The sequence below is a fragment of the Phyllostomus discolor genome, chromosome 3, assembly GCF_004126475.2.
Source record: "Phyllostomus discolor isolate MPI-MPIP mPhyDis1 chromosome 3, mPhyDis1.pri.v3, whole genome shotgun sequence".
Lineage (NCBI taxonomy): Eukaryota > Metazoa > Chordata > Mammalia > Chiroptera > Phyllostomidae > Phyllostomus > Phyllostomus discolor.
In genome coordinates this window covers 35519961-35547156 of record NC_040905.2, presented here as the reverse complement: position 1 = coordinate 35547156, position 27196 = coordinate 35519961, and the positions used below count along the sequence as shown (strand labels likewise).

The window sequence follows — 27196 nt, the reverse complement described above, 5'->3', positions numbered from 1 at the left end:
TCTCGATATTGATCCGATATGTTCAGTTAGAGAGAAATCACTCATGTTTTAGGTGTAAAACTTTCATATTTTGATAGTTCTAAATGTTGAAAGTTGTTTTTGTAGGCTTGGAATATTTTACGGCTTTTCACAATAAAATACTTTCAGGTCTCCCTGATAAAAAACAGTGAACAAGGACAGGACTGAAGACAGCCGTAAGGCCTGATGGGAGAGCAGTTTCATCAGGCTGCAGTGACATAGCAGTTATGAAACCGGAGATGGATCTCTGGGCCTGCGGTGTTCCGCAGGCGGTTCTCGGGGGCACCCCGTGAGAGTGTGGGACGTGCTTTGCTGAAATCCCATTTTGCCCGGCTCTGTGGCGCTCTGCTGCCTGCTGGGCTGGCAGCTCTGTCAGTCATAATCGCTGGTGGTGACGCACCACCAATCTGAGACCGGCTCTGTTTCCAGTCCTGTGTATGTATCAACGCAGCCCGTCCTTACAACAGCCTCTGCTATTCGTATGTCCACTGACAATGAAAAAAACTAAGGCAAAGTTAAGGAACTTGTCCAGGGTCCCACAGCGAGGAAGTGGTAGAACGAACTCGGATCCCAGCAGCCTAGCTCCCAGGGCGGCACATTTACAGGCAGCGCCGCGCCGCACGCTGCCCACACACGACACACGAACTCGTGACTCATGCCGCCCCCCACGCCCTCACAGAGCCGTGTTTCGCCCTCTTGTGCTCAAACACCATCTGCTAACTGGTCAGTTCCGAGATGTTTTCAGGGCCGGTACTAAAATCACCTGGAAGCCAGTTTCAGACATAGACGTGTCCCCCACTTTGGAAAGCCACGGATTTTCCCTAGTGGGGTCCCCAGTCAGCAATCCTGCTTCTGCAGCCTGAGTCATCTCCTCGGCTTCTCCTGGTTCTATAGGATGAGTCCTGCACCCATTATTTCTGTTCTTTTTGTTACTTTTCGCCCAGAGATGTCTCCTCTGACACACTCCTCCCACACGCTGAGAATTTCCCCATGCTGTGTCCTTGGTGTATATAGTGTTATTGGACTAAGAGCTCTCGTTTGCCAGGCTGTGCAACAATGTGCAGAGGTAGGAGACACGTGCTGTTCTTCACCACCTTGGAGTCCTTTCTCGTACTAACGCCTGTCTCTTCAACGTGTCTTCTTATTATCTTCTCTCTCTGCACAAAGCCCTCCTTTTTTTTTCATTGATTTAACCTTTCCCCCCGCCCCCATACTACACTTACAGCTTTGAACTCTAGTCATCAGACAGGGAATGATATCTTAGAACAAATGCAGGCTTTCCAGGACTGTGATGTGCAGCCATCCCCAGCGGAGAACCCAGAGCACCGAGCCTGAAGCCATTCCCCCTTGTGTGGCAAGAGATTGGCCTTCCTCCCTCCCTCCCTCTCTCCCTCCCTTCTTTCCATGCAACTCTCAACTGGAAGCAGAGAAAAACACGGTACTTGTGCCCCCCTAAGATCCGTGTCCGATACTTCGTAGTCTCTGGGTATGCATCCTGAGTTTCTTCTCCCACACACCTGTGCGTGACTCACCAGAAACGGCCGGCAGAGGGTAATCCAGCACATCGCAGACCTGCATTTGAAGAAGCTGGCACCCCCGGCTGACCAGACACGCATAGAAGTCCCTTACGCCTACCACTATCACCCGTGAATCCCCTGGTGAAAAATACTACAGTTCAAGGACAGGAGCTGGCACACTTGTTCTGTAAAGGGTCCAGATAGGAATTATTTTAGGCTTCGTAAAATAATGAAGCAAGTACAGAGTAGTTGCTTCAAGCCCTGTAGCATGTACTCCGCCTGGGTGCAGAATGAAGGTGGCCCTGGACAGTGAGTAAATAAATGAGTGTGGCTTTGTTTCTGTGTAACTTTACTCACAAAAGCAGGCTGCAGGCTAGATTTGGTCCGATGAGTACATAATTTGCCGTTTCCTAGCGTCAGGAAAGAAGAAGGAGGAAGTAAGGACTGGACCCAGGGAAGGAGGAGTCACCAACCACTCCTCCACTTCTTGCATTTATTTAGTTATTCTCTGGGTCCAGTAAATAAATAACCTCCTGTTCCAAGGGAGTGTGAACCTCTTAAATTAATTTTGGGCCAGAATATCTAATTTTATGTTACCTGGAGTTATTATTCCATTTTGTTCCATTGCAGATATTTAGAGGTAACTTGAAAATAGTTCAGCTTTGCGTTAGATGTGTTAAGGGGCCAACAGCGCCTCCCTCAGGCCATGAGCGTGGTGGCAGTCATGCACAGAGGTATCTAGGCATTGAGACTGGGAAGAGCTCACCCTGCCCCGTGTGTGTGTGTGTGTGTGTGTGTGTGCGCGCCGATTGTTGAGAGATCTGCATTTTCATTTTATTGAAGAGTATCCTTGCACAGGCCTGCAGTTTTTCTACATGCTTTTTGTGAGCACAGCACCTTCCCCCTGCTATACTCTTAATCTAAGGTTCTTGCCATTGTCTAGAAAAAAGAAAGCTGGAGTTCGTAAAAAATAATGACTTAGGATTTATTTTCATATTTGTCTGTTACAAGTGAATAAATTTACCTTATTAAGTTATTATTTAAATGGGTTTTTATTCCCTGGGCAAATTGTAATGAATGACAGGTACATTTGTGTGTGTGTGTGTGTGTGTGTGTGTGTGAACAGATGCATGCATGTGCAGGTGGGACTGCAAGAGGAAATTAGCTGGGAGGGAAAGCATTAAGGTTGGTAACGGTGGGCCATCAATATCATCTATAATGTATGCACACATAGACCTACTCCTTGGCAGTCTTATGGAGGGAGCCAGTGCCCCAGAGATGTATAACACAGACACATCAACAATTGTTGATGACACTAATGGAGGAGAGGCCTGAATCAATGCAAACCTGGCCTGCTTAGCAATCTTTGCCATACTTCTCTGAGAGTTTTGAGAAAGACAACAGGATAGGTTTACTTAACAATAAGAGCAACTGAGCAGCAAGCAGACAGCCAGCCCACAGGCCAGAAGCAAGTGCCCAGAAAATCGTCACTTACACGTGGAGATGAAGTGCTTGGAAGTAACTGAGAGAAGGTCTTAGCAGCAAACTTCACGAGGGTACAGAGGACAGACCGTTCTGTCCACCGCAGAACTGAGGCATACTGCTTTGTGTCCAAGTCCAAAGGGAGCCCAGAAGTCTGGCCTGGCAGAAAGCTGGTGACTGGGTTTCCTTCCTCCCCCCCACCCCCCAGTTGCAGTGCTTGCTGTTTGACACCCTTTATTGCACACATCATCTCCGGAGGGAGCCGCTGGGGCTGCTGGCGAGACGCCTGCAAAATGATGTATCAGCAGATGTTTCCGACCGAAGATAACAAATAACTCATCATTCCATTGCCTTCTTTGTAAACTTGGTTCTTTAAAACTTTTCACTTACTTGTTAAATTTGAGAGTGTCCTCCTAAAGCCTTGAAATTGAGTCTACAGATTTCCACACAGGGTTATGACCATCCATCACAGTGTTGTCATATGCCCAGGGTGTGAGGGGAGCCATGTTTCAGGGCTGGAGACAGGAATGTCATATTCTTCTCCGAGGCTGAGGTGGTCACACAGTGCAGAGGGTCACACTGGAATGCTTATGTGAAGGAAGAGGAGAGGGCGGAGAATAGAATCTGGAGTGGGAGGGTTTGAACTTAAGGCTCAGGATAAGGCAGACAGCCTAACTACAAGAAAGACCTGTTCTTATCAGAGAAGGTCCTGGTGGGTGGGACACGGGACAGGGTGAGGTCACAGATTTGCAGGGCCTGGACGAAGTCACTCTCCTCACCCTGGTCCCAACCCCGGGGACTTGGGAACATATTGTACTTTGTGGGCTTAAAATCCTTGAATTTTAAAGTCAACAGATAGGATCAGTGGGAATTTTCATTGGTTACATAGTATGGAAAGTGTTTTCCCAGATAACACATTGGCAATCCTGAAAATATCACAGGGAGGTTGTTTTAATTTTATGGCAACTTCTAGAGACGAAAAAACAGTCTTGGAAAAATTGTGAATCCTGCCCAGGGACATGTAGTTTGGAAGCACTGGGATTCAAATTCAAACCTTCTGGGTCTAAAGCTCACACAGGTTTTATTCTGTTTGGTTGCCTCTTGCAGCTGGATGGAAGGCTAGCCTGAGCCAAGAGGAGGACCCTCTGGGAGGGAAGGGGGGGGACCATGCTCCCTGGAAATATGAGGAATGGTGCAGGGCCAGGAAAGTTGGTTGCAGAATTATCTAACGGCTGGAGTGCAGGTCCAGTCAGCTCTGTGAACTTGAAAAGAGAGACAGTTTTGAGACAGCCATTGCATTAATAGGTAATAGGAGAGAGAACTCTCCGGGGGTGATTAAAGCCACCACAGAAGACAGAGCCGAAGTGGGACAGAGTGAATCTGCTGGGGGCTTGGGTGTTTCGGGCATGGAGTCTCCAGCAGACATCAGTGGGACAGAAGTGGGAACAGTAGGTTGCATGCTAATCGGATTGAGGAGGCCTTCTGATCAGTCTGCAGCCTCCAGGAGGAATCACGCTGCTTCCACAGACAGAGCGCACAGCACAGGACCTGCCCTATGGTGCAAAGTTTTCAGGACATTCTGGAACGAACTGAAACTTCCCTGGCTTTCAATTCCCTGTCATTTCTTCCTCTCTTCTTTGTTTTCAGTCCCCTGTCCCAGCCTGTCACCTTAGAGCACGCCCTGCAGCCTCTACATTAGCCCCTTTATACTTCTTCCTAATGTTCCTTAAATAATTACACCACTTTCTCACACCGGACTTCCCTTCCTCCGCGTATTCAGAAAAAGAGGCCATGTGAACAGTGAGTGCATTTACATTTCTGACTGCAGAGTCAGTAAACAGGAATTGTTCTTGATTTTTCTACTATTTCATAACCCATAGGTACATATACATTTAAAATGCACTAATTTTAAAAAAATGCAATAACCATTTGTTCTCATTGCTTTGTTTTGCTAAACTAAGAAAAACTGATGGGAATATGGAGGAGGGAGGAAAAATGGCAAAAGGCTGGTGGCTCTGCACACCAGATGGCCTGAGACGCAGTGACCCCGGGGCTGGCAGGCAGACCAGGGCGGGGTGAGGGATGCTGGGATCCCAGTGAGAGGGGTGAGAGCGTGGTCCTCACGTCCAAGAGCTGTGCTAGCCCGAGGAAATGCCCCTAGAGGTTTTCAATCTATTGATCCACCTCTTCATTTTGAGTTTCAGATAGAAAAGGATCATCACTTTAAATACTGTACAGCACTTAACACATTGAAGAGAAATCAATATGTGCTAATTTACATATAGAGCCTAAAGGAGATGTAAATTCAAATAAGTGAAAATGAGCAGGAACCATTATGTTCCACCTCCGACTTCATGATTGCCAGCACCTGTGTACATTTGTGAACGTCACTGCTCGTGTATTTAATGTATACTTCTCTGTAACTCTGTGAAAACCGACGCCGTTTTATTGAAAGATATTTTTATGTTAGACTGTTCTGATTCTCCTTGGAGTCAGGTTTTCAACCTCGTTGTATTTCTAAGAAGTGAGCGCCACCTTCTGGCTACTGTGAATATTGCTGAGCAGCCAAATGAAGTAAATAAGGTGTTTTTTGGTTTGGTTTTTGTTTTTACCATTCTTAACCAGGTTATGGAATTACATTATCTTCTAGTTCCTAAAGCATAGTAATAATTTTCAATTATTATGACTTCTTGAGCAGTCCCTTTTCCTCCTTTACTGAAAGGAGAAAATTTGTTTGCAGAATGTTAAGGTTTTATTTACACAGATACAATGTACACAAAATCTGTCTATTCACTTTCCTTGCTGCACAGCCTGGCATTGGGATTGGTGGCTCTCATGGCCAGCGGGGCTGCTCTGTTCACAGTGGCTTTGTGGTTCTTCGAGGAAACATTGTGAGCAATCCCAGCACAGGAGGGTTTGTTCCACATCAGCAGCACTTCAAGCTCCTTGACGCTGTGGACCAGGAACTTCCCAGAGCTGCTGGACAGCATGTGCTTTGTTTTCTTGTTGCCCCCGTACCAATGCTGGGCATCAAGGCCTGGCCCTTGAATCTTCTGCGCACCCTGTTGCCAGTGCCTCTGGGTTTCTACCAGTTATACTGAATTCTGACATATTGGTCTGGCTGGTGCCAGATGCACTTCTTGGTCCTCCTTTTGACAATCCTGGGTTTCATGGGGAGTCTGAGGGTAGTGATGGTGCTGAGTTGGCAAGGCCTGCCACCTCCACAGGCAGTGCTAAGGAAGAGAGGAAGGTGGTGCATGAGGCCTGAAGGGACTTCCTGTATCTAATTTTTATTCAATAGGCATCAGTGTCTCTAGCATGAACTATAATATAATAATCAGCACTACCCTAGCACAACCCAGGAGCTCCCATATACTCTCCAGGCAGAGACTGGTGCACTGGTCCCAGAATACAGATTAACAATGGCAATGTTCAACCCTTTTCATCCCATGATGCGCATGAACTCATCACAGAACTCTGCGGCACACCAAAACTATTTGTTGCTGATCTGACAACATAGGTATAATTTTGATTGAGTCACACTGGTTGGCTGTGGTTGTGTTGGCCGTTGTCATTTTTCAATTTCACAATCTCAAGGAAAAGAGGTCAGTGCCCCTGACTAAATAGTCATGTGTTGCATGTTTGAAAAATTATTGTGCAGCACAGGTTGAGAATCTCTGGGTTAGGAGTTTGGTGGAAATTCGAATCCTGGTTCTCAGGCTCAGAAACTAGGGCTGAGGTGGAGCAGAGCTGTACAAAGAAGCTCTCTTGGTAGAAATGAATTTTGTCCACCCCTCCGTGGGGGCTAAAAAATACATTTCTCATCAGTAGATTAATGACTAGAACTGTCCTTGGTATAAAATCCTGCATGGGTTCCACCTGCACAGTCTGGAGCTTTACTTTTCAGGTTCACGTTCAACCTCTTAGCACATGGCTACAATCCAGGCAGGTTACACCGCATCCTAAAGGTGCTCCTCTTTGATGAGATTGAGAGAACAGGAATCACACAGGGTAGATTTGACAAATGGTATAGTTTACTGTGGTATTGTCATCATCCCCTGGAGTTTATTTTTTTCTTTTCTGTGAAATTTGTACTTGAAAACTGTTCCAACAATTTAAAATTAGAGGGTCAAATTTAAAAGTTCTTGCACAACTAGCCAAATGTTTTTATTTTGTTGCCTGGAAACAGTGCTTTTAAATCCCAACTTGTATGGGTCCGTATCCGTTGCTTGGGCTGCATTTAGATGTGGCTTTTTCTCATTGGGTTTGCAAAGCGTGGTGCTGTGTGTACATGAAATAGCTGGAACAGGGATCGCGGGCGCAGTATCTCGTGACACAAGCATCTCAGAGCCACTTCCCCCTTAATGAGGGAGAACAGAGTCATTCACCACGGCCAGCTCTCTATTGGGTCACTGCACTTGAATTTCAGGTACAACTTTTCATCTTCCATGAACTACATGTACACATTAAAGTTCTAGAGTACAAGGTGTGGACTGGATATGTCACTAGAATATTTTATAGTTGTGCAAAAAAAAAAAAAAAACCCTGACCAAAAACCCTACTCTGCTAAACAAAAAGGTCCTGGGCATGGAGTAGTGGGGCCAGGTAACTAAATTCAGCCTCTGTTTAAAGCTCTGAAACAGACAGTGTTGGCGCTACCTGCCCTTGGCCATGAGGCTTCTTGACAGAAGGTCTCGGAGTGCTTTTCAGTGAGATACCACGCTCTCACAGGCCGCAGGTGCAGGCGCTAAGGGATGGGCAGGGTGGAAAAGCTGGATTTATGTTAACAACCTGTGCCTGCTCAGTGCTGCAGAATACTGAAGGGATGCCCCAGAGCCTCTAGGTATATGGGGGGAAAGGTTCCTTGGAATTTTTGACATGTGAACAGCATAAGGAAAACTCATCTGTTTTCCTACTTGTATAGCACACACCCACCACACCTCTACTCGGACTGGGATTCAATTGGTCGGAATGGGGCCCCCGCCTGGGTTTCCCAAGGCTCCCGGGGCCACCCCGCTATGCTGCCAGGGTAGTGACAGATCTGTGCGAATGAGAACGTTTCTCACCGACCGGAGAGGAACCTGTGTGAAATCACAGATGGGAGGCTCTGAGGAGCAGAGATGGTCAGGGAAGGAGAACAGGTATCAGGTCAAAGAGCTGGGCAGGAAACAGGAGGGGAGAATGGCCAATCTGAAGGAGGAAGAACTCTGACGACGCCGACGAGGGGAAATGCTCTGAGCCGCAGCGCGGCTGCGAGGCCCCACGGCTCCCCCCAACAATGTGCTTGGGCTGAGAGGGGTCGCAGCGGAAGCCACAAGGCCCGGGGCTCAGCGGCCTGTTTCCTGAACAGAACGCAGTTGACCTCGGCATGCGCCTCACGCTCGCAGATGAAAGAAATACTCAACACTACTTTGTTGACACATGGACTTAGCATAAAAAATGAGAGAGGAGATAAGAGCCTACGTTAGTGGTCGGTGAATGAATTGTGGGTGCGAACCGTCGGAAGAGCTTGTTAAAACACACGTTGACTAGCTCAGCCTGAGACATTTTGGCTCAGCAAGTCTAGGGCAGGGCTCAGAGAGGGGCTTCTTCTGAAACGTGTGTGTCTGTGAGATAAAAACACAGATGGAGAATGAGATATCACATACCCACAAACTTAAAAGTTGTAGAGCACACTAACAGACTATTAATTTAAGGAAGCTTGAGTCTCCTTCCTGGACAAATAAGCCTATACCTGGACGGTCAAGTTCAAATACAGAGCATTAATGGTTAGGCTTTATCCTCCATCTCAGTGTCAGAGGTCTGTCATCCTACCTCAACAAATACCAAATATGCCTTCCTAATAACTCGGAAGGCCAGATTTATTTTATTTTTTTAATTTTTTATTTATTGGTTGATTTTTAGAGAGAGAGAGAGAGAAAACATCAATTTGTTGTTCCGCTTATTTATGCATTCACTGGTTTATCCTTGCATGTGCCCCAACCTAGGATGGAATCCATAACCTTGATCCATTGGGCGATGCTCCAACCAGCTGAGCTATCCAGCCAGGGTAAGGCCAGGTTTAAATTTAGCATTTTCAAGTCTCTCAGTGTCTGTCAAGTCACCCACTCTTCTCTTTCCATCTGCCTCCATCTGGAACCATGAGGCACCTCTGGGCTTGTGTGGGAACATCCCAGGCCACATGCTTAAGTTCTGATCAATCACCATCCACTCTCACCACCGAAGCAGCAGCCTCACAGTCCTAGGACTGTACTCACCCATGACATCTCTGCCCCCTAGAGGGCAGATGGGAAAAAAGAGACCACCTGGGCCATGTTGGCGGGCTTGAGTCCTTTTGGGTAAGCCACTCAAAGATTTCAGTTTCCAGGTCACTGTGTAAAAGGAGGCAGTGGGCTCCTTGTGGACATGTTCCCAGGTCCCAGGAATGCTCGTCCCAGACAACAGACAGGCCTGGACAGTGGGCAGATCAGGCCTTCTAAGCATCCCAGAGCAGGTCTTCCTTTTGCCCTGAGGGGAATATTGAACCCTGGTAAAAAGATGCTTGAACCCTGATCTTAGACCCCGACATTGTGGAGCACTGACCTTGCAGTACTGGCAGCCCAGGGTCGTGTGGGCTGCTGTCCAGCTGGTGAAACCCTTCCCTGTATTGCCTCCCTCCCCCCCCATGACTTCTCCCACCAAACAAAATCAAGGAAAAATACTTCTCCCCCTACTTCAAACAGTCTTTAAAAGAAAGTAGGAGTTTTAATTGCCATTTTTCTCACACTTAAGATTCCTAGGTTTTAGAATTTAGAAATAATAAATTTGAGTCAAAGAAAGGATATAATTTCATATGAGTGTAATGTTTTTGTAAAACTTACACCTTGTTATCAGCTGAGAACTTTACACAGGATTAAAAATCCATTAGGACAACGCTCATACCTTTAGTTCTTCAGTTGAGGCCTTACAACCTTATTTGTTTAAAAAAGAAGTATTGGTTTAGCCAGGCACTCCTTCTGCAAGTGGGGACATCTGTGCTGGCATTGTTCCAGTCTGTGACCACAGCTAGGGAGAGTTGGTCAGCATTGTGTAACCACAGCCCAGGCCGGAGCCGGAGGACAATATGTTAAGTTAGTCTCTCCTTTCCTCAGGTCCTCAGGCGGCAGTAGACTTCAGCTACGGCCTTGGAGAGGGTTGCCGCATAAACAATGTTCAGTCACCTTCATAAGCTGGGTTAGAGCTTCTCAACTCCGCCCTTCCCATTAGCGTTGTTTGGGGAGGTTATAAAGGTGCCCATGTGGCTGGGGAGGGTTGTGGAGGGGTGGATCTCTGTGAATTCCTGTGTAGTGAGTTTGCAGAGAGCCCAGGTACCCGTGCTTTTAGAAACCCTCCAAGGAACAGAGATGGGCCACCAGGGTTGAGGACCACCAGTTTAAAGAACCAGCTACTATCAAAGATTCTGTGACAGTAAAATGAGAACAGGTAGGTTTTGATGAGAGGCACAGAGAAGTGGGGACAATGAGAGGAAAGGGTTGGGGATGATTAGATCAAGATTTAGGGCACGACTGGAAACTGTGGCGGTGACCTGACAGTAGTGTGACCCCGTCAGGCTAGGGGAGTGGACATGCTTCCTGTCACAGCCCACCACCCAACTGTCCGGGTGATGCGCAAAACCCCGGCTACTTCATTGGTGCCAGAATGAATGGCCCAGGACCGTGAGAAACTGGCCATTCCCACGATCCTCTCTTGGTTTCATGCTTGCAAAGGAAGACCAGATAGTGCGGTGCACCAGGCTTTGTTCGCCCACGGAAGAGGACGACATGCCCCTGACCTTCCCCGTCACTCAGTCACTCACGGGGAGCAGTGCCCAACCTCTCACCCGTTTTGTGATGCCAAAGGGAGGTGAAGGCATCCTGACTTCAAATTCCCACGTAGCACTAACCTGATGCTTACATTTCTTTGAACTTTGCATCAAAGTATACATAAATGCAAGTGCACCGATTCTAAGCCGGAGTTTTCGCAAAGCGAACACACTGAGGTCACCTGTGCCCAGATCAAGAAACAGACGCCCGGGCCCTCACTCTCGGACTTCTGGGGCCCAACAGGGTGCACGCGGCGGCGGGTACGTGAGCTTCTCGGGAGTGGAACCGCAGTAGGAACCTGCGTCTGGCTGGCCAGGCCGGCATTGCGTTTGGGACATCTGTCCGTGCTGTCCCCTGTCATCATCATTTGTTCATCCATTATCGAGATTTCGTGTTTCTGTTTTTTAGTAAGGTGAAACACAGAGTTAGGGATTAAAGAGAAATGAGGGACAGCCGTGTCAGATGTCTAAAACAGCATAAGCCTTGTACAAAATATAAGGTGGTAAATGTTTCTCAGAGGCTGAAATCAGCAAATTCAAATTCACGGCACTGTTTACTCAGGGTCCTGTGTTTTTCAGAGCTTCTATTTTAAGACCTTAACTAGCGCTGCTGTCCTCTTGAGCGGTTCTCAGCAAAAATGACATATCCCGCGCCGAAGTACCCATGACCGCATCAGCCTGGGCAGGTGGGACGTGTCCACCTTGGTAGATGTGGGTGACGGACTGCTCAACTTCGGGTATCATCCCAGACCACACAGAGACTTTTGTTCTCGGGAGAAGCCTTGGGATGGGCCCCGGGCACCACTGTGCAGGCTAGTGCTGCGACCCTGGCCCACGGTGACATCATCCCTGCCCAGGCTGCAGCCCCCCGTGCCAGCACGAAGGCCCAGCGGCCAGGGGCAGCTCAGTGGCAGGAGAGGGAGGGCCCCCTGCCGTCCCCCGCGGGCCGGCACCGGGTGAAAGCCACCCGGAGCAGGGAAGGGGGTTGCCCTTGGCTGAGGACGCAGGTGTGGGTGGCTGCTGCTGCTGCTCTTTCTCTCCCATATGTAAGAAGCTTCTGGAGACCTCCCGCACTTCTGGGCTCAGGGCCCCTCCCTCCATCTCCAGAGCCTGCGGTGTCACCTCTCTCGGACCTGCTCCCACCAGCGCATCTTCTCTTACCCGCCGGCTTGCGTCTTCTACCTCACAGGACCCCTGTGACTGTATCGGACCCACCTGGGCGATCCAGGCTGATCTCCTACTCCGGTAACCTTCACTCCATCTGCAACCTTAACTCCCCTTTGGTTCCCGGGGTGAGGACCTGAGCGTCTTTCGGGACACGCTTCCAGGCCGTGATTCTGCCTCCCTACATCCTGAGGTTGTCTCAGCGGCTCCCACCCGCAGACGGCTGACCCCGGGCCGTCTTCACCGGTCTGGGTGCCCTCTGCGTGAAGTCATGACCACCGCCTGGGATCAGTGGGTGACTAGGGGCCGCGCGATGCGAGACCCCCCGGACTGCACAGTTGCGGGAGGGTGCACACCGAGCAAAGGAAGGTCCCTGTTAGGCCTTCTGGTCTTTTCGTTCATTTTTGCTTCACTTTTAAAAGTTACGTTTGAACTTGTACTGAGTGGAAATTTAATTTTCATAATATACACATTTGGTTTAAAGGGGCTGCCTCTGAACCCTCCCCTTTACACTGAGAAAATAAACTCCTAGAAGGCTAGGAATGCATCCAGGAAAGAGACTGATTGGGGCCCTGTCCGCCCCTGTTCACGGAGCGGCTGGGGGACAGGCGGCCTCCAAACTGGAGGCCCGCACTTCTCCAGGAGGGGGCCCGGCAGCACCGTCGGTGTTTCTCCGAGCGCCAGCGTCAGATGCGGCACTGGAAGAAAATGCAGATTTTGGGTCCCTCTCCCCACCCTCTGAGTGACAAGTCTGGGGGTGGAGTAGTCTAGGACTATGTGGGGTTTTTTTTTTAAAGATTTTATTTATTTATTTTTAGAGAGGGAAGGGAGGGAGGGAGGGAGAGAGAGAAAGAGAGAGAGAGAGAGGGAGAGAGAGAGAGAGAGAAACATCAATGTGTGGTTACTGGGGGTTATGGCCTGCAACCCAGGCTTGTGCCCTGACTGGGAATCTACCCTGCGACACTTTGGTTCGCAGCCCGCGCTCAATCCACTGAGCTACGCCAGCCAGGGCCTGACTATGTGCTTTTAACAAGATTCCCAGGGATGCTGAAGTTACAAAGCCACTAGTTGGAGACTTAATTTGCCTTTTTCTTACTATAGTAAGTTTAATTAATTCACACGCCCTGCAATTCATGCACGGCAGCGCACCACGCAATGGCATTTAGTATGGTCAGGAAGTTGTGCAACCGCCGCTGTAGTCAGTTCCAGACACTTTCATGGCCCGGGACCCCACACCCACCAGCAGCCATCACTCCTGGTTCTCCCCTCCCCCACCCCCACCCCCAGCCCTGTGTCGGATTTGGCCGGGCTGCATCTGTGCCACAGGCGCCCCTGAGATATCCACGCTGCGATCTGAGACCACATGGTCGAGGCCCTGGCCTCAGAGCCTGGGAGAGAAGACCACCTTCCCTTCCCAGATAATGCCCCACTGGTGAGGTTCTCCTGTCATGCAGCCTTTCCCCCCTGCCCCCCCCCCAAATCTTTGGAATCAACCAGGTGGTGACTTTGGTATTGTGGTCATATTTACCTTCCTTAATAATTAATATCTATTTGTTATCTTGCTTTGCCCTACAATACAGCTCTGCTCATTATTCATTTGGGGCACAATTTTACTTCTTGGTGTGCTTACTCAGTAGGAGCTGCCAGATCTCCAGCCGGGGCCACGGGCCTGCCTGTGCCCTGCAGTCCCCAGCAGGGGGCCCTGCACACGGCGCTGAACTCCGTGGTTACTTTCTCTGCAGGCCTATTGATCAAATCCTGCTTTTCTCCTGCATGTGGTTTATCTAACATACCTTCTAAATGAAGCTGTGTCTCTGGCTACTATAAGAATAGGGAGGTTATAACAATTATCTATGATCATATTGTGACCAGTGTGGGGAAAAGTACATGGCTTTCACTCTTTGAAGTGTGTGTTTCTCAACTAAAGTGTTTCTCGCACTTGGCTGCACATTGGCATCACTCAGAGAACTTAAAAATAATAATAACCTTAATGGTGCCTGGGTCCTGCCACAGAGGTTCCCTTTGAATCCATGTGGGCTGCTGGCTGGGCACAGACAGGGTCAAAAACTCCCGGGAGATTCTAATACTTAGAAAAGTTTCAGAGCTCCTGAAACACCTGGTTCTCCTCGTGTGCTTCAAGAGAACCACCCTTTTCCCAGCGGGTTATTTTCACAAACACCCATCCTTGCGGTATTGCCGGGCCTCCTGCGGTTGTGTTCCTTTTGAATTATTGTTGCCTTAAATGAGAAACATATAATGAACTGCTATTTGCATGTTGCACAAAACAAATTCACTCTGAGTTCTAGATAAACCGGCTCTGGGCTGGAAATGAGAGACAATAAACTGCCAGATTCTGCATTTCCTGTCTCAACGTCGCTCGTCTGCAAGGACTTGGCAGGAAAGACCTCGTTGTGCTCCTAATTAATGACTCGAAGAGGGTTGTGGGAGTAGTAACGTGTTTTGAAACAGTCCCCTAATTTCCAGGGGCATTGTTCCCATTATAAATCAATTACACACAAAAACAAGAGCACGACTTTAATACTAAGGTGTATAGCAATGCCATGTCATTTGAAATGTGATGAGCTCCTGTCTACCATCCCATTGGTTTTGAAAATGAAACAGATTGATTTTAGTTAAATAATGCTACTTGAGATCAGCTTATATTTCATCAGTTTCAAATTAGTTGTTGCCAACCTAATGTAAAAGAGGTCAACTGATCTCCATCCCACCCCAAAAGTTAGTAGATAGATACTACCAGATTTAAAAATAATAATAATAAGTCAGTCCCTACCCGGGGTGTCCAACCTTTTGGCGTCTCTGGGCCACACTGGAGGAGGAAGAGTTGTCTTGGGCCACATAGGGCCACATACACAAATACTAATGAAAACACTAATGAAAACGGAACAAAATAAGGTTTTGAGTAAATTTACGATTTTGTGTTGGGCCACATTTGTAGCCATCCTGGGCCACATTGTGGTCTGCAAGTTGGACACCCCTGGAAACCTAGGAAATCGCTCTTTATTAAGTACTGATTGTGCCAGCACGTTTCACCTGTTAACTCCCTCATTTCTGACCCTTTCCAAAGGTTGGGCCTTCATGTGTCCGAACTATTAAACATGGTGTGAAATTTAGTATGGTTTCTCTTTAGCCATATTAATAATTTAGAGCAATCTGTCTACGTTACTTGATGAAACTGATGAAAAAACATTAACAACATAAGAGGACTTCTAGAGTGATATACTTCAAGATGCATGAGAAAACACTTGTCTTATTTCAGTCATTGATTCCACATGTAAACCTACATGTGAGGGTTCAGGTACTCGCTCAGCCCTACTCAGACGTATTTTAGTAAGTCAGCCATGCTAGCTGAAAACGGATAGCTTTTTTAATTTGCTAATTTTAAAAAATGTAAAAATAAGTGTCGCAGGTTCAATTCCCAGTCAGGGTACATGCCTGGGTTGCAGGCCATGACCCCCAGCAACCACACATTGATGTTTTTCTCTCTCTCTCTAAAAAAATAAATAAATAAAATCTTTAAAAAATGTAAAAATAAATTTAAATAGCATCTTCAAACATCTGTTTCACCAACCTCACCATCTTCACCTAGAGACTTCAAGACTAATAGTGGCACATATTTACGTAGCTCACTAGGAATTTACAGAGTACTTTTATACGAATTTCACTATATTTTGCCCCAAACCCAGGAAGATTGGAAGGGCAAAAATTAACATATTGCATGTTTTTTAAAAGTGGGTCTCCGAGAAGTTGAATGAATAAGATGTGTGGAAACCGAGAGCCCCACGGATTCTGAAATGACTAGATTTTACCAGCCATACCAGCAGCTACCTACATTGTAGCTAACTGAGAAAGATGTGCCAGATCGTGAGGAAAACAAAAATCTCATTTTGGTCACTTTTATGAATGATTTTTGTATTTTCAGTCTGTTTGTCTTTGGTAGAAAACTCACTGCACTGGCGTTACGTTTAGGTTGTAAACAGAAAAACGTTAACGGGCACGTGCGATGGCCTGCAACCTCATCCAGGTTACGAGAGCGAGCATCCACAGGCACTCTCGCCACCGTACCCGCGTTTCCTAAGTAGTGTGATCAGTTGTTTTCCCTGGTACTGCGGGAAAATTAAACAGATCTTTTCATTTTTTTTAATCGCATTTTCTGTATCCCATTTCTTTCACAGTATTTTCTTCTATGCTTTACCAGTGTCTGTAGTTCTTCGGTTAGGCCACTAGAGGGTAGTCTTTAGTCAGTAATGTCATGAGTACTCAGGGCTGGAAAATGATTCTACTGGGAAACATTTCATACACGCCGATGCTGTGTCCGCCTGGTGGTCACAGAATAAGGACTTTTAGTGACTTGAGTTTTCTTTTTTATTTTTAATGCCTAGCCTTCTTTTGTTTCTATACTAACCCTTGCTTCCAGATATTTCATTATTTCCCCATCCTAGCCTTATTTATACGATGGAGCGTCCTGAGTCCTGCCCTTGGTGGTGTTTTAGTCTAATCTCTGCCAGGTGAGGCACCTCTCTGTGGACAATGTATTCTGGGGAAGCACAGAAACGATAGGCCTAGACCTGTGCTGCAGCTTAGGGAACACTTTGGAATTTGTATCTAGAAGTAAATTTCAGAGTACCCCTGCACCACCTTTGGTATCCAAATCATTGCCTGCTAATGATACCACACTGCAAACTTTTACAAAGTCAGTCTGGGCAATCCAATAGAAGTCTTCTTTCTGTTTCGTCTGGCCCATCTGATTGCCCTAGCAAAAGCAAAAGTCCATTCACACAGGTTATTTGCATGATACGGTCCAAAGATTTACTAAATCGTATTTGCCTTTAGTCACGCAAGCATAGAATCTCAAAGTCAACAATTCCCTCCTCTTTTTCCCCCAATGACTGTTGATTCTCCCAATACTATAAGGTTTTCTTTTATTATTGTTAACTCACTTTCATAACCATACCTGTGTTTCAGGTTCTCATTCTTTACACACCTCACAGAAAATGAGACGCCGTCCCTTCTTTTTGCAGTAAATCAAGTCCTCCTACTTCTAAGGTCCTCCAGGAATTCTTCTTGTACGATATTACGGCATGTTCCTACTTCCTTAAAGTTCTCTCACTGTCGAACATAAGCATTCATATAACACGTTTCAGATGGTCCTTTGGAAATCATTCTCTGCAGTTCACAGAGCGCCGAGACTGCCTCAGTTCCCAGGGTTACAGTCCCACTGTTCATCTGCCGTGTTCATCTGCCCAGTGCGGGGTGCAGGGGTGGGGGGGGCTGCTTGGGTGTGTGATTATGAACTTTCAGTTGCTCGAGGACAACAGGAAGCCTGGTTTCTGGTTGCCACTACTTCAAACTATAATTGAGATTGTTATTGTTTGTGGGACATGGAAATTTTTCCTCATAGGGGTCAACTGAGTTCACCCTGTTTCCTAAGATCTAGAGACCTTTGGCTCAAAACCCCATTGTACAGATTGTGAAAAGTCCCGTATCTCGCCAAAGCTTTTAAAATTTTCCCAGGGATATGAAGCCTGCCTCTGATCACATCAGGCCCCGAGTCTCTGCCCCAACAGAGCGAGTTCAGTTTAGAAACGGCTCACAGTGACCATCAGGCTCTGCCCTTCCCACGGAGACCAATGGCAGAGGGCGCCTCCCCCTTCGTGCTCCTGGACGCCCGCCTATCCTCTCTCCCAAGAAAAGAAACTTGTTCAGGCCTGATACATCTGTGTGTTTCAGGAAATAAAGGCAATTTACATTCACAAATGATGTGAAATGTTATAAATAGTATTTAAACATTTATCTTATTAAAAAGTAAGTTACCCAGTTATTTCTGCAGCTACAATGCTCGCCTTCTGCCATTTCAACTGGCCCTCTCTCTGCCTTACTTTCTAAAAGTTGCTCGTAGGAACTCCAGATTTTTCTCACTTCATGGAATTTAGCACCTTACCTCTCTCCTGCTTCATTCTTCTTTTAAATCCCAGCTCTACCCTGGTGCTCAACAGAACAAAATAGCTTTTCATTTATTAGTACTCAACAGTGTATTGACTACGCTTTTGGTTACATACCAGATCTGTCCAGAAGGCATCCAACCATGTAACATGAAAGATAGAGACATTTATTCAAGAAGATACAAGATACAAGAAACATGTATGCAGGACAATGATGCCTTGGTCCCCTTTAAAGTAGGTATTGCGGGACCTCACACAGTTCTCCCAATCACCAACAGCTTCCCCATCGTATTTTCCTAAATCTCATCAATGGTCTGAAATCTCTTCCCTTTCAAGGGTGATTTCAGTTTGGGGAAAAAGCCAGAAGTCACAGGGCCCCAAATCTGGGTTGTGTCACCTGGGTGATTTGATATTTCACCAAAACTTCCATGTGAGATGTGGTGCAGGAGCCGTCATATTGTCGTGATGAAGCGCCAATCACCAGTGGCCCATAGCTGCAGCCTTCTGAATCATCTGAACAGTTTCTGCAGAGGAGTGTTTGAGCACAAAACCTGATATAGACTCATTGCTCTACCAGCTCATTTTTAATGTGATGGCCACACAGTACACATGCTCACTCAATGGCATCTACCGTCCTCACTGACTAGTACAGTGAAGTTGTCATTGTTTACGCATGCACACTCCAGGCCACTCACCCTGGCTGCCAGGTTTCATTGATGCCACACAAACCATTCTCATTATATTAACAATGGCTGGACTTTTTCCAGACAGACCTTGTATAGCTTTGTGTGTGTGTGTGTGTGTGTGTGTGTGTATGTGTACTAAGATGGGTTGGGATGACCAAATGGAATTTAGCTATTCAACTTATATTTGATTTGGAAATTCTACAGAGTCAGTCAGCATCATTTATTCACCAACTGTTTTTTTTTTTTTTTGGATGGGGGCTGGAAAAACATTTTAATCAAAGATTATAAAAGGTTAATATTTCTTATTTTTTATTTCTTTTTCATTACAGTTGACATTCAATATTAGATTTAGGTGTACACATAGTGGTTAAACATCTATGTCACTTACAAAGTTATCTTCCTGATAAGGCTCGTGCCCACCTGGCACTGTACATAGTTATAATGTTACTGGCTGTATTCCCTGTGCTGTACTTCACATCCCCATGACTATTTTGTAACTACCTGTTTGTACTTCTTAATCCCTTCACCTTTTCCACTCACCCCTCAAACTTCTCCCATCTGGCAACCATCAATTTGTTCTATGTATGAGTTTATTTCTGCGTAGTTTTCACCAAATAATTATTGAATATTTACTTGCAAAAACAAATTCAGTTCCTTCATTGTTGAAGTGGACAGTCTAGTAAATAATCAAAAAGCACAATTGTCCATGTCTACTTCTAAGCTCTAACAATTCTTAAAAAGGATGGGTGTACAGTAGTCTGTTTTGCACAGCCCTGTTTTGGGGTGTCATAACAAAATACCATGGACATGTTTGGTGGCTTAAGCAGCTGACATTTATTTCTCACAGTTCTGGAGACGGGAGGTCTGATATCGGGGTGTCAGCGTGGCTGGGTTCTGGGGAGAGCTCAGTTCCTGGCTCTCTGACAGCTGCCATCTTGCTGTGTCCTCACAGGGCAGACAGAGGTGGGAGGGGAGCGAGAGAGTGCTCGTCTAACCCTGATCACCTCCTGAAGGCCCCGTCTCCACACATGATCACACTGCAGGTTAGGGCTTCAACATGCGAATTTTGGGAGGGTAGAGATATTCAAGTTATTAGTAGGAAAAGTCAGAGAAGAGAGGAAGTGGGGCAGTAGAATCATCAGATTTTTACTTAAAAGGATCATTCTGGTTGTGGTATGGGGAATAGATGTTGGGAGAGGGGTGTAGATGTTGGGAGGGGGTGTAGGTATTGGGAGGGGGTGTAGATGTGAGTGTGGGTAGATGTTGGGTCAGGTGTAGATGTTGGTAGATGTTGGGAGGGGCTGTAGGTGTTGGGACAGGGTGTAGAGGACTGACAAAAAGCTGAAGGATTGGTAACATATTCTGTCAGGGAGGCTGTGAGGGATGTGCGGGGGGCCTGTGAAGTGGGCAGTGGGCAACATCTATCAGTTACAAATGCGTGTGCCATTAGACTCAGCAATTGCACCGCGACAGATTGAATCTGCAGGCTACTTTCAAATATTGGAAATGACTCAGGTACAAAGTTATTCATTGGAAAATAATTTGTGATAGTGAAATCTTGAAAAAAATCAATAGGTGACTGGTTCAATAAATTACACTTACAATTGAATGATGTGCTCTCTATGAATAGATATCAAATAACATTCAAAAATTAGGTGAAAAATGTATGTTACAAAATGGTGTGTACAGAAGGCTATATTTTTGTGTAGAAGACCGTAAGATGATAAAGACGATGAGGTCTGTCCGGAGAAGTCCAGCCATTGTTAATATAACAAGAACAGTTTGCATGACCTTGATGTAACCTGACAGCCAAGGAGACAGGACTGCAATGCACATGTGTGAACAATGATGAACTCACTGTACTAATCAGTGGGGGTGGTAGACACCATTGAATAAGCATGTCTACTGTGTGTTCATCACATTCAAAATGACTGAGCAAGTAGAGCAACAAATCTGTATCAAATTTTGCATCAAGCTTGAACATTCCTCCACAGAAACTGTTCAGATGATTCAGAAGGCTGCAGCTATGGGCCACTGGTGATTGGCAGCTTCATCACAACAGTGCACCGGCTCGTGCACCAGGTCTCACGTAGAGTTTGTTTGTGAAACATCAAATCACTCAGGTGACTCAGCCCCACCATATCCCAGATCTGTGGCCCTGTGACTTCTGGCTTTTCCCAAAAATAAAATAGTCTTTGAAAGGGAAGAGATTTCAGACCATCAATGAGATTCAGGAAAATATGATGGGGCAGCTGATGGTGACTGGGAAAACTGTGTGAGGTCCCGCAGTACCTACTTTAAAGGGGACTGAGGTGTCATTGTTCTATGTACAATGTTTCCTGTATCTTGTAACTTCTTCAATAAATGTCTCTATTTTTCATAGTATATGGCTGGATACTTTCCGGGCAGACCTCGTATCTTTACCTTTGGGGTAAAGGGGAAATTCAATTAATTCAAAATGAGGATAAGCTATGCAGAGCTTTCTCTCAGTATGGATGACTATATATGTACATATGTATGTACATGTGTCCACATGTATGTATGTACATGTATATTTGTAATTTTAACTTTCAATTGTGTAAGTATATTTACCATTCAGAATAATACCTTTTTTAAGTCCCAATGTTTATTCTTCTATTTCTTATAGTTTTTCTCATAGCTAAATGACTAATGGTTGATGCTAAAGACAGACCCTATGTTTCTGAATTCGGCCTCTGTCACCTACTAGCTGTGTGACCTTGGGCAAATTACTTCATGTCTCTGAACCTCAGTTTTCTCCTGCATGGTGTGGAAATCATCTCAGCTGTTGTTTAGTGGACTTAGAGTTTCCATCTTGTGAGAGTAAATTGCTCTAGATATCTGTGACAAAACAATGCGAACATACTTAACTTGACTGAGCTGTATACTTAAAAAGGATCAATTTTATGTTTTGTTTTACCACAATTAAAAACAAGATATTTCTAAGTGAGGGTATGTATGGTATCTACCTGCGATTTCACTGTGAGGATGATATAAATCAATGAGTCTGAGGAGCCCTTGGGCAGAGCCTGACATCCTGGAAGCCAGGGAGGTCTGAGTCATCTTCTATGGAATGAGAGATAGCCGGCTCTGGCCACACCCTCTGAACTCCCGTGAGTGAGTCCGTGTTAGAAGCGGTTCCTCTGTTTGCAGATGAAGCTTGGTAGGCTCTGGGGGCACCATGAGACACATTTTCTAAGGTTTAAGTGGGATTCTCTAAAGCTTAGGGGTAAATATATGTATATTGCTAACGTCCCCAATGTAAAAAGCTATATAATACTTCACTTCGTGAGGAAGGCTTTTGTGGCTCCAGAACAACAAAGTCACTCCCTGGAATGTTTTCCTTTGGCAAAGGGATGGAAAGAGCTGCCCCCGTGACGCAGGCGGCTGCCTCCTCGCGAACCGGTTCTGACATTCCTGGTGCTCGACAGCGGCGTCTGCGGGTGTCCTCCGCTGGGCCTTCCACCCGTCCGTGGCCGGCACACCAGCCGGTCTGATTTCTGGACTTTTTCCATAACATTTTACTTCCCACAAGCAACAGGATCTCCCATGGCCACACACACAGGGTTTGTCCATGTCATTTTGACTTTTTTCAGCAGTTTCACAGCTTCTGACTCAGTTAATTTTTCAGCCACTTTCTCTCCAGCATCTGCTGTAGTAAGCACCGCCTGTTAGTTTTGTCCCAGCAAACCAATCCCACTCAGATGTGTGTGAGAAGGAAATCGAATTTCCATCCTCGCCGCAAATTCTGAGCAGGAACGGTGGCCAAGACGCGCTACGGCCACTCAGAAGTGGTTTGGCACCGTGACAGTGCAGTCCACACCACCGCTCCGCAACCCGATCTAGAAATAGGTCCAGTTCCTGAAAAGGTGAACTTCGAATACAATGTTTCTTTGCTTTTCTGGTTAACTGGATGGCTCAGAAGAAGATCCATATCCTTACATCTGACGTTTGCCTTTGGCATCTACGGTTGACGATTGTTTCAGAGGAACGAAGAAGTGCTCTAGCGTAAGAAACGCGGAATGAATCGCATAAATACAAAACATAAAATAAGTGTCATCTTCAAAAATGAAAGGAAAGAAATACACTTTTGTTGTTAAATCTAGGGTGTTTACCTTTACATTTTTTGTAAAAAATTAAATCTGTTGTCTGCCGTTAGAAATCATAACACCTAAAATTCAGCCACTAGCCACTGTGTGTGAAAACCCCCGCGCTGAGCGCCCCAGGTGCGTCACGACCGTCTGCAGGACAGTCTGTGCGGAGCAAGGAGGGTGAGTGTGGGCACCGCCCGGAGGCCCCACACTTGTCAAATGGCAGAGTTGAGACTCGGGCTGTGACGACGTTTAATCACAGTGCGCCACCATTGCTATTTATTTTGCTGCCCTGTTTATTTTTCCAGTCATAAACCCTGCTTAAATATTCATGAAGAGTAATTTGATTTTTCCCCTCCTCTGAGCTGTAAATTTTTATAATTGGATTTCTATGGACCTTTGCACTCCAGACAATATTTGAAGTGAATTTATTTGTCGAACTTAGGATATTAAGTGGCTCCTGTGGTCTGAAAATTCTAGGGAGCCAAGCCTTCCAGCCTAGTCTGCTCTTTGACAGGTCTGCTGATTACCAGTCTGCTAAAGCTGCCATAACGAAGTGCCACGAAACGGATGGCTTAGAATGACAGGAACTTCTGCTCTCCGTCCTGGAGGCCAGAAGTTTCCATCAGGGAGTCGGCAGGGCCCTGCTCCCTCTGAAGGTGCGGTGGAAGCGTCTGTTCCAGGCCTTTCTCCTCGGTTTGTAGCTGGCTGTCTTTTCCTGGTCTCCTAATCTTTTCTTGCGAGAACACCAATCCTATTGGTTTAGGGCGCACCCTACTGACCTTAGTTGAACCTGATTACCTCTAAAGACCAAGTTCGAAATACAGTCACACTCTGAAGTACTGGGGGTTAGGACTTCGCCGTGTCTTTGGAGGGGGGGGTGGCGGAGCGCGTTGGGGGGAGAGCCTGGAACTGAGAGGGACCTCACTCGGCCGTGTGGCCAAGGCCCGTTTCCCTTCTGTGGAATAGGGTGTTGGACTGGCTGGTTTCTGCTCCAGTCTTTCACGTCACACTTGAATCTATTTTAACAAAACGGATGCTATATATCTCAAGATTTCCCTGCTGCAGTCATTTCATAAAAGTTTTTGGAAAGGGGGCTCTATCTTTCTACTTCTACCCATTTGCCACGAATTAGGCATCTGATGAGCGATCTCAGCCGCCCGGGTCTTCTCTCAGTGGGACCAGCTCCAAGGACGCAGTGCACTCCTCATATTGTACTTTTCTCCCCGAGACCTCCTGATTTTTCCTGTCTTTCCACACCCTCAGAGACAGACCAACTGCCTCGAACTATCTTCACAGAGAGGCTCTTCTGCCACAGAGACCCAGAGACACCAAAGCTGTGTTCGATTTGAAAGGGACTACCTATGGGATTGTGAGTGTTTGGTCAACATCCCTGCATCAGGTTGACCTTTGACTTCAGCCCCTGACTTTACTAGGTAATCCCATCAGCAAACGTTCCTGGAGACAAAGGTGTGGCAAAGCCTTACTTCAGCCCATCTAATCTCGCAGCCCACCCCTTCCACCAGGATCAGAGGCCTAGTGTTGTGATGAGAAACTGAGTCTCATAGACACACAGGGGCTCCTTTGCCGGGACAGGGCAGAGCGGGGTGGGGGGGAGGCTGGGTGTGAGCGCAGGCAGGGCCCTCCGGAAACCTGCGTCACGAAACCTGCGTCACTCAGGGATTCTGCTCCAGGCCGTGAGAGAGCTGTGCCGCCCACTGTCTGGACCAGCCTCTCTGACGTTTCACCTTTCCGCATCCGGTTCTTTCATTCATTGTTGGATTTGCCCAGCAGCTAACCAAAGTGACGTGAGGAGTGGCGATGACATCTCCTATGTTATTTGTACAATAAATTAGTGGTTAAGCAATGTTTAAGGTGTCATTCGAGTTGTTTCTCATACCATATTAACTATAATTTGTGTGTTTTACTATATATTTTACTTGAGGCTTTTACTATAAAGCATGCTTCTTTTTTGTCTTTTTAAATATATTTTATTGATTATGCTATTACAGTTGTCCCATCCCCCCCCCTTATTCCCCTCCACCGTGCACACCCCCTCCCACCCACATTTTCCCCCTTTAGTTCATGTCCATGGGTCATACATGTAAGTTCTTTGGCTTCTACATTTCCTATACTATTCTTAACCCACCCCTATTTTCTACCTACCATCTATGCTACTTATTCTCTGTACCTTTCCCCTCTCTCCCCCTCCCACTCCCCTATTGATAACCCTCCATGTGATCTCCATTTCTGTGGTTCTGTTCCTGTTCTAGTTGTTTGCTTAGTTTGCTTTTGTTTTTATTTTAGGTATGATTGTCGATAACTGTGAGTTTGCTGTCATTTTATTGTTCATATTTTTATCTTCTTTTTCTTAGATAAAACCCTTTAACATTTCATATAATATACGTAGCAGGCTTACTATGAAAAAAAAATGGCCCAAATGAAAGAACAGATTAAAGCTCCAGAAAAAATATGACTAAGCGACAAAGAGATAGCCAACCTATCAGATGCACAGTGCAAAACACTGGTAATCAGGATGCCTACAGCATCCTCTTTTGGAGACAAAATCTTAAAAAATAGAGAGGGAAAAGAAGAGTGGTGAACATAGCAGGAGGTGCAACTCTGTATGAGTGCAGCGAGCATTCACAGGGCAGTGGAATATAAGCCCTGGGGAAAGACTCAGACAGTGGGGCTCTGAGAGCCAGGAGGGAGGGGGCCGCTTCTCCAGGCTGCCCGGGAAGCTCAGTGCACTTGGCTTTGCTCTGCCACCACCACAGATGGCGTTCAGTGAAATGGTTGTTCTTTTGTCCCTTCTTTATGAACATCTTGAAGAGGCGCATTTATGCACTTTTTACCTTAGTGTGACTCATCCCCTTTCCTCCTCAAATATGACTGTGCTTCTGACATATGACTTCTGAAAATGAAGACAAGTACAGTTGCAGGGCTTGTTGAATTACCTCAGAGATAGCGAGGTGTGTCTGTGTGTGTCTGTGTGTCTGTGGGTATCTGTGTCTCTGTGTGTCTCTGCGTCTGTGTGTCTATATCTGTGTGAGTCAGTGTGTGTGTGTCTGTGTGTCATGCATGTCTGTACTGTATGCGTGTATGTATGTATATCTGTACCTGTGTGTATTTGTGTCTGTGTGTGTCCAGGTCTGTGTTTATCTGTGTCTCTGTGTGGTTCTTTGTGTCAGTGTATGTGCATGTGTGTGCATGTACACAGGCAAGCTCCCACATTGGCACATATTACATGGTAACCTCCTGTACACCCCATGAGCTGTTTAGATTGCTCTATTTTCATGACCCCATACTGGAACAGGGAGGAAACCAGATTATCACCATGTATGCCTAAGCAGTAATATTTTAAAGATGTAATTGATCTGGGTCACTACATGAATGAACCCCTAAGGGAAAAATAATACATAAAGCCCTTTGTCCGTGTTTACTTGCTGAACAGGCAGAACTTCCTCAGAAGCTATGGATTCTCCATCCTTGTGAACAAGTCAAGTGATTATTCATTGTCTAGGACGTTCCTTTGCCTTTAAGGGTACTTGGAAGATGTTTCTAGAGGCCATTTCTTTCTTTTAGGGAATGAGCATTGTGGATATTTATTCCTTAAAAGGCGAGAAGATGCTCAGGCTCAACTGTGTTGGCAACTGACTTAAGCCAATCTAGTTACAAACATATTTGGGTTCGTTTTGTTGGACATTTGTAATCGCCAGTGGAGTCTGAGATGGTCATAGTGAGCTACTTCCTTACAGTCTTACCACCTGGTAAGCCTCATATTAAATTTTGATTTATTGGAGGACATTTATTAACTAAACATTTATTACCAAGCAAGCATAAAAGAAATAAATCAAATGACCAGTTCTTTCTCTTTTGGTCTGGGCTACCATTTCCAGATTTCATTTAAGGCCACACTCCCCCCCAAAAATTCCAGAGTTAATATCTGTCATCATTACAGACATAAGTTTGCAGTATTCACAGCTGGACACTGGATATTTCCCAAGGGGGCGGTTCTTGAATCATTCCATCTCTGAGTTTATTCCTTCCATGGAAGTCGTACACGCCCAGCATTAACCATGACTCCTGCAGAGAGTGCGGGTTTGCTGGGCTCCTCGTCCTCTCCAGCTGCGCTTCGGACACTCCACTTCACTGTCTTGTTGCTGTGTATTCGTCAGCAGACTTCTCCGTCCTGCAAAACCGCACCCTCCCCACTTCTCCATTTCTCTTACGACAGTCATCATTCTGCCACCTCTAAGCTTGAAGTTTACAGTCATTTTTTAAAGATTTTATTTATTTATTTTTAGAGAGGGAAGGGAGGGAGAAAGAGAAAGAGAAAGAAACATCAGTGTGTGGTTGCTGGGGGCCGTGGCCTGCAACCCAGGCATGTGCCCTGACTGGGAATCGAACCTTGTGATGC

At 46.2% G+C, this 27196-nt stretch overlaps 1 protein-coding gene and 1 pseudogene across 1 annotated transcript in view; one reads left to right on the top strand and one right to left on the bottom strand.

The window, feature by feature from the left end:
* PDE4D (phosphodiesterase 4D) overlaps nucleotides 1–27196 on the top strand; it is a 798342-nt gene that overhangs the window by 86417 nt on the left and 684729 nt on the right.
* LOC118499218 lies at nucleotides 4929–8090 on the bottom strand (annotated as a pseudogene).